Below are 8,669 nucleotides of genomic sequence, written 5' to 3'. Positions count from 1 at the left end.
AGTAAACACGGTTTCCGTTAGCATCTCTCTCTTCTGGAGGACAAAAATCATCGCTAATGTTCTCTGTTAGGCCAGAGGACTGTTAGCAAACCTGTCTTCTTTCACAAGCAAGGAAGTGAAGAAAAGAAAGAAAAAGACCATCACGTTTCTTATTTAAACCGAGTTTGGATCTCTAGTCTCACTTACACAACAGGATGTTCGTGTTTAGAAATGCGTGCTCGGGGCCGGCCCCGTGGCCGAGTGGGTAAGTTCGCTGCTCCGCTATGGCGGCCCAGGGTTTCGCGGGTTCAGATCCTGGGCGCGGACATGGCACCGCTCGTCAGGCCTCGTTGAGGCGGCGTCACACATGCCACAACTAGGAGGACCTGCAACTAAAATATACAACTATGTACCGGGGGGATTTGGGGAGATAAAGCAGGGAAAAAAAAAATAGATTGGTAACAGTTGTTAGCTCAGGTGCCAATGTTTAAAAAAAGAAAAGAAAAGAAATTCATGTTCCTCTGTAGGTGGATGTTGGGTGCTAGGATATAAATGTGGATGTGTGGATGTGTGCTTCCAGGGGTTTTCTGCTTCCAGGTGTGTCGGGGTGTGTGTGTGTGCATATGGGTAATTGCACTCCCTGGGAGCATGATGGTGGGAGAGAGGATATCCTGGGAACACATAGGATTGGGAAGAGCATGTGGGGTCCAGGGAGGGAAGAGAGGGGAGGGTCTCAGAAAGCACCTGGCTGGGTGGGAGGAACCACGTAGTTGCATTCAGGTCTGGTAGTGAGATGAAATCCAGATGCTTCCGGGCCCAGAGTGGTGTTCGCTTGCAGCTGGCAGACCTCTGGCATAGCACAGCCCTTGAGGATTTGGGGGCCTCCTGCAGAAACAGGGGGACTCTGCAGGGGGCACTCAGAGCCTGAGCCTTACCACCTTGATGTCTTGTTTCCTTGTGCGTTTCATGGGCTCGGATTGTGAGCTCATGTTTGGTTGATGTTAATCTGTGGGAGTCCTGGGGGCTTTTCCCTGGAGAGGATTTGCTTTTGCTTATACTGAGAGCCAGGAGGTGCTACCAACCTGAGGTCAGTTCAGCCTCCTCCCAAGGCCCCTGGCTTATGTGGGAATCTGAGTCAGCTCCCCAGCCACCCCCAGCTCTGCAGACACAAGACCTCATCATCCAAAGCAGGCTGTTATCAGCATTCACTCTCAGGGCCACTGTGCCTTCCATGTTTGTTCACTGCCCTCCTTCTGATTTCTGCTCACGTTTTTATTTTATAATTTTAAAATTTTTATTTTTTCCTATTTTCTGCGTTCTTTTTTTTAATTTTAATTTTTGTAGCAGTAACATTGGATTGTAACTTTATATAACTTTCAGATGGACACCATAATCTATTTCGAACTCTGTGTAGATGACATCATGTTCACCACCCAAAGACTAATTACAATCCATCACCACACACATGTGCCTAATTACCCCTTTTGCCCTCTTCCCTCCCCCCTTCCCCTCTGGTAACCACCAATCCAGTCTCTGTTGCTATGTGTTTGTTTGTGGTTGTTTTTATCTTCTACTTATGAGTGAGATCATATGGTATTTGACTTTGTCCCTCTGACTTATTTCACTTAGCATAATCCCCTCAATCCATGTTGTCACAAATGGCCAGATTTCATCATTTCTTATGGCTGAGAAGTATTCCGTTGTGTATAAATACCACACCTTCTTTATCCATTTGTCCCTTGATGGGCACCTAGGTTGCTTCCAAGCCTTGGCGATCGTGAATAATGCTGTAAGGAACATTCTGCTCCCGTTTTTATTTTGTTTGGGGACCCTTGGAAATTCCCCTAACTTCCTGTACACCCCAAAAAGCATGGAAAATATATTTGTACAGCATCTAGTTCATCCGTAAACAGTGGCATACCAAAGGGAGGTGGTGGGAGCAGTCCATCCTGGAAGCAGGCTCCTAGGGGGTATATTGCCTGTAGAACATTTAAAAACAATAATAAGATCAACTAAAAGTCAATCTGCTTTTTATTATCACCATATTCCAGCATTTCTGAAAAATGGCAGTGATAAAAGACGCCTCCCCACCAGGATGGACGACTCCCACCACTCCTCACCTTCCCAGCATGCCACTGTTTCTAGCAGGAAGACCCTTCAGATGATCTGTCCACCTGACTGCCAGGAGCAGAAGCCCAGACCACTCCTCTCTGGCACTCTGTTGGCTTCGTAGTAAGTCTATCCTCTGGTCGGTATGGTTCTCTTCTAAGTGTTTTGCTCAAAAAGCCTCTGCTCCAACCATTTGCAAACACATAATGGTGATTTTTTAAAATATCCGCAAATTCTTCGACACACCAAGCGATGAGGGTCTATGCCTCCCCTCCTTGAAACCAGATATACTTCTGTGATCATTTCAACTACGAACGCATGGTAGAAATGACATGATGTGACTTCCAAGGTTAAGTCGTAAAAGACCATGCAGCTGACACTTTGTTGGGATATGCGTTCTTGAAGTCTTCAGCCACGTGGAAAGATGCTGGCAGCCATGACATGAGGAAGTCCAATCTAACTGACGTAGAGAAACCACAGGGAGAGGCCCTGAGATTACATGAAGAGAGATAGAGAGATGCCCAGCCAGCCCCAGCTCTGCCTTGTTTGCTACACTCTTCCATACGGAAGTCTTCAGCCTCCATTGAAAGAGCTCCAGGGTGGCCATGCTGTCTGGAAGCCCAGTCTAACCGATGTGGAGAGAACACATGGAAAGGCCCAGAGTCTGCATTGGTGAGATGCCGAGAAAGCTCCTAGTCTCTCTTGGCCCTGCAGTTCCAGCTCCAGGCGCCCTCTGACTGTAACCCCATGAGACCCAGAACTGTCCAGCTGAGCTCTTCCAAATTCCCAACCCACAGAGACTGTAAGAGTTGATGAAATGATTGTTGTTGCTTTAAGCCACTGTGTTTGCCAGTGATTTGTTAAATAGCAGTAGATAACCAGAACACACATGCAAGTGAACCTCAAAACTTCTATGTGCAGGTGGGAGGGAGGCCCACCATGCAAATGACCTCTTGGAGGAAACCTTACCTGCACTCCATGTCCAGTTGAGGGTGAGACACACAGTCTGGTTCCCGGTGACCAAAAGGGAGTCACGTGGGGCCGACTTGTCCCGAGAACAGTAGTGACACTTCACCCCATTGGGCTGGGCTTCGGGCCCTGCCTCTGGTGGGAGTGGGTGTCATTGGTAGGATGGAGGCTGAGAAATGCCCCCTCTCAGCCATCCTTCCCTCATCAGTCCTCTGTTCTTGCTGCTTCCACCCACCACAATCCAGAGCATTATCCTCCAAAGTGAGACCACCTGGTCCCAGTCACCTCCTTCCCGGCCCTGAAGACTTATTCTGAGGAGCAGCGAACCGAGCCAAAGGGGGCGCTGGCCTCACCCTGTTCATTTGTCCTAAACAAACCTTTGGGCTGGAGCCTAAGGGTTCTTATATTCATTCCACAAACATTCTTTGAGCACCTACTGTGTGCCAGGCCTCGTTCTGGAGACACAGCCCTGACCACACAGACAAAAGCCCTCCCTTAAAGACCTCAAATTCCAAAAGTGATTAAAAGGTGATCCTGTTATTTCAGGATTTAAGATATTGTGGCATTCTGCCAAAGAGCTGGACCGTGGGTTCCGGGTTCTTCACCATCTGATTAATTTTCAGAGCTTTCTCAGAGATCTGAGACATTTCAGAGGAAGCTGTTTAAGCAAACTTTTCTGAGTCAAAACTAAGCCATTGGGCTGGCCCAGTTGCGCAGCGGTTAAGTGCACACATTGCCGGTTCAGATCCCGGGTGTGGACATGGCACCGCTCGGCAAGCCATGCTGTGGCAGGCGTCCCACATATAAAGTAGAGGAAGATGGGCACGGATGTTAGCTCAGGGCCAGTCTTCCTCAGCAAAAATATGAGGTTTGCCAGCAGATGTTAGCTCAAGGCTAATCTTCCTCAAAAAAAATACTAAACCATGGGGCCTGCCCTGTGGCCTGGTGGTTAAGTTTGGCATGCTCCACTCGGTTCCTGGGCACTGACCTACACCACTCATCAGTGGCTATGCTATGGCAGTGACCCACATACAAAATAGAGGCAGGTTGGCACAGATGTTAGCTCAGGGCGAATCTTCCTCAAGCAAAAAAAAAAAACAAACCCAAACCATGAATGTGTGTTTATACTGAAACATTGGCAGATACAGAAAAGTGGACTGAAGTGGCCACGGTCTCCGTGTGCCTATCGAGCACTTGAAACATGGCTGGTTCCCTTCAAGATGTGCTGTGGGTGTAAAATACGCCCCAGATTTCAGAGGCCTAGTTTGAAAAAAGAAAGTAAAATATCTCATTCATAATTTTATACTGATTATATACATGTTGAAATAATATTTTAGATATGTTCCCTTAAAGAATATATATGATTAAAATTAATTTCACCCATCTCTGTACTTTTTCATGTGGCTGCTAGAAAAGCTTTCACTCCATATACGGCTCACATTATGTTTGTATTGGGCAGCGCTGCCAAGGATGGCCCACAAAAGACAATTACTCTAAGTATTCCGAGGTGGTCCCTCCGATCTTTCTTGACACACAGTTTGTTTATGTAATTATCATCATAACTGGCTTTTATATACTGAATAGCATGCCACCTCTCAGCTTGGACCTGGCTGTTTTATTTGGTTGAGGTGCACAATTTAGGGAAATCTGAGTTGTCTGGAAGGATGGCCAGTAGCCCTGAGCGTGGAGCTGTCACACACACACACACACACACACACACACAGAATTCAAGAACTGGACTCAGGGCTGGAGGTGGGAGGGCTGTGGGGAGAAGATCGAGGACCACTTTCCTGGAGGAGTGCGAATGACGTCCGGTGGGCACGGCAGCGTAGGCAGAGGTTCGGGGGCGGCCTCGGCATCTCCAGGCTGGCCGTGCTGGCCGCCTCCATCTACTCCACCAGTTCTCGCCACTGAACTCTTCCTCCAAACGGCTCCCTCTTGAGCCCAGAACTGAACAGATGAAAGTGGAACTTCCTCCTTAGGCTGGGCTGAGCAGACTCCGTCGGTCCCGCCGGTCTTCTTGGACTCCGGAGACGCCCCTCAGGTTCTTGCAAGAAACCTCAAGGCTCTGAGAAGCACAGTTTGAAAAGTGCTGACCTTGTCTCATACCTTCCTCTTATGGACGAGGAGACTGATGGTCTTAGAGGCTCACCCGAGGTCACACAGTGAGACCCTGGCAAGGTTCTAGGCCACTTAGTTCCCAACCTGGGTCACAGGTGGCAGAATAAGAACCAAAGAGGAGATAGGCAGGTAAGGTAAAGGAATAATAATAACTCTCCTGGCTATAAATAAGAGCCCCCCCTCCCCTTCAGACTGGTCTACTTCTGGTCTGATACTGTTCTAAGCTCTTAAAAAGCTCCTCAAACATATTAATTCAATGAATGCCCCCAACAGCCCTCTGAGGCAGGGTCATTATCATCCTCATTTCACAGATGTGGAAACTGAGGCACAGAGAGGTTAAGTGGCTTACCCAAGGTCACACAGCTCAGAAGTGGCAGCACCGGGATTTGAACCCAGGCAGCCTGGCTCCAGAACTGTGCTCTCAAACACTCCCTTCAGCAGTCTCCACCAGACAGAAAGCCGAGGTGGAAAGAGCTGGGCTCAGATTCTGAAGCCAGATTCCCACCACCCATATGAAGATGGGCTGATCCTCTCGCTCAGAGGGACCACCCCACCGTGCACCTACCTGCTGGGGCCACCAGCGCTCCCAGGAGCACTAGAGCAGGGAGGAGTCAGAGCACGATCCCGGCTGGAGAGAAGGAAGCAGGACATAGGTGCCCTGGCTTTTCACTCAAGGGCCTTGTGAGGGTGACAGCCCGGGAGGAGGGAAAGCAAATAGGCTGGGGAGATAGCATCCCACTCGCCGTCCTGGCCACTGGGACACCTGCCAGGGAGTGGACTTTGGGAACATGGAGATGGGGAAACTGAGTCCTGAGAGGCATATGGGAGGAGGCCGAGGCTACTCAGGGAAGCCAAAGAAGGAGGGATGGGCGCGTTGTTATTATTATTACTCCTATTATTAACAGGTTGCCTGGTCAGTCCACGGAGATGTCAACTCCCTGAACCCTTACAGCGCCCTGCAAGCCATTATCATTAACCCCATATGGGCTATTCGAAACACGGGAGCATCAGTCAGCGGAGGCCTGGAAACTCTGCCCCACAGTTAGAGCAGCTGCCTGGTGGCCTCCACTGACCTGGAGTTTCCCTTTAGACGCTAGGACATGTGGGTGTCTGGGAGGCCCCAGAGATGCCCTGGCAGGAACTCAGGTCAGCAGATTTTTACCAACCAAATCCAGAAGTATCTCCATATGTGAGCAGCTGGGGCAGCTGACATGAGGCCTGAGTCAGAGCTGCTGAGACCCTTATCCAAGGCCACGAAGCGAGGACGTGGCACAACCAGGATCTGAACCCAGGCCTCTCTGACCTGACCCCTGGGCTTCACCAAGGGGGGAGGGGAGGACAGCCCCCCCCCCGGATGAGGCCGGCATTGCTCTCCTGCCCCTGCCTCTGACGGGGCTGCCTTGATTTGCACACCTGTTCAATGGGAACAAGGTCAATCTCAGCCACTCCATGAGGGGCCTTCCAGCCCCGATGCCCGGTCACCACTTCACGCGCATTAACTCCCCACCTGCCTCTCCTTTGAGGTGTAGCTACTGGGATGTCCCTCCCCCTGTTTTGGGCCCCAGTGTGTTCATCCACTAAATTGACATAACGCAGGGCAGCGCTCGATAAATGGCGGCTACCTTAGCATGGGGGAGAGGGGAATTCATACTAGTGATGGTCAGGCTTCAGGGAAACCACACGCCCATCCGAGGAGGATGAGCACTTCAGAGCCAGACAGCCTGGGTTCAAGTTCCAGTCCTGCCACTTCAAGCTGGGAAGGCATTTCCCCCATCTGAGCCTCAATTTCCTCATTTGTCAAACAGAGAAACTAGGAGGATGTACACCCAGGGACTGCGGTGAGGGTTGAGTGAGCTGAGGCCCACAGCGTGCTGAGAAGGTGGTCTGTCAATCCTCAAGCATCATTTGGCAGCGTGCCTGGCAAGACTGGGTTGGTCTCTCCCCTGGGCTCAGAGGAGAGATCCCGAGCAAGAGAAAGGACCAGTCTAAGTTCAGTCCGCAGGCCTGTGGGGCTTCCAGGACTCCCGGGCGGGGCCCTCAGTCAGCATGTACATCAATCAAGGAGTGAGCTCCTAAGGGAGCAAGGGGGCAGGTTTTCCTGACGGGGAGCTGTGGCAGGGAGAGGTTGGGGAAAAGGCCCACCTCCTTCCTGGGTGGATGCAGAGCCGCTTGGTCCAGGAGACGTGGGAAGAAGGGAGAGCCGGTCCCCCAGTCTGGAGTCTGGAGTCGGGAAGAGGGGAGTGGCTCCCGGTGCTTCCTGACGAGAAGCAGCTGGTGTCCTCAAAGGTTAGCTGGTAACCTGGGCTGGGTAACAAACATGAGTCATTTTGGGTCAAAGAGTGTGCAGGGCAGGGAGGCGGGAAGGGACGTCCCCCTGCCCTTAATTTGAAACCTGGAGGCGAGAGGACATCTGAGGAGTTATTTAATGAAGGTACAAGTAAATATGGGCACATGCACCCCTCTTTGACGCACAAACAGCAGCATACCGCTATAAACTGTTTTGCCCCTAGATGTTTCCATTTGACAGTAAATAATGCAACCTGAATTACATAGTTTCCTCTTTCTCTTTTCCGTTGGATAAATGTACCTCTTGTCCAGTTAGGTATTTTCCCACCACTTGGTCTTACAAACCGTGGTGCAACGAACAACTCTGCGCCCCCATCATTTCATACTCGCATCAAGTTCCCCGAAGTGGTGAGTCGTTTTGCAATGCCAAAAGGTTTTTCTGTGTTCGAAATTTTGAGAGCAGTTGCAAAATGATCCTCCACGAGGTTGGACCAGTTTACACTCACACCAGCATGAAGAGGAGTGTCTGTTTCTCTGCAGACTTGCCAACTCCTTGTATCATCAAATTGTTTTATTTTTGCCAACCTGCCAGTGAAGGGTGTGGTAGAACACAAATAACCACGAAGTCTGTGCAGTTCCTTCCATCAGGAGGTGGTGTCTTGGGGCCGGCCCCGTCGCCAAGTGGTTGGATTCTCACGCTCCTCTTCGGCAGCCCAGGGTTTCGCCGGTTCGGATCCTGGGCGCCAACATAGCATCGCTCTTCAGGCCACGTTGAGGCAGCATCCCACTTGCCGCAACTAGAAGGACCCACAACTAAAATATCCAGCTATGTACTGAGGGGCTTTGGGGAGAAGAAGGAAAAAGGAAAAAAAAGAGAGAGAGAGAGATGGTGTCTATTTGCCTCTCCTCATTTCTGAGCCCGGCTTGGAACTCGCTTTGACCAATAGAATGAGGTGGAAGCGACGTCGCCTGCATCCTGAGCCCCGGCCTCAGGGGAACTCGGAGCTTCTACTCTACGTTTCCGGCTGCTGGAAACCCTTTTGCCACCATGTGAACAGGCTTGCCTCATGTCGGATGGGAAGCCGTTCGGAGAGAGGCTCCGGGCATCCCAGCCAACCCAGCTGAGGACCTTTGCGTGACGCCATCCAAGAAGAGCCAAGCCAGCCTCCACCAGCTGGGCCCAGCCAACCCACAGAATCCTGAGG

Source organism: Equus asinus, chromosome 26, assembly GCF_041296235.1.
Source record: "Equus asinus isolate D_3611 breed Donkey chromosome 26, EquAss-T2T_v2, whole genome shotgun sequence".
Lineage (NCBI taxonomy): Eukaryota > Metazoa > Chordata > Mammalia > Perissodactyla > Equidae > Equus > Equus asinus.
Note: the sequence above shows the minus strand (reverse complement) of the source record.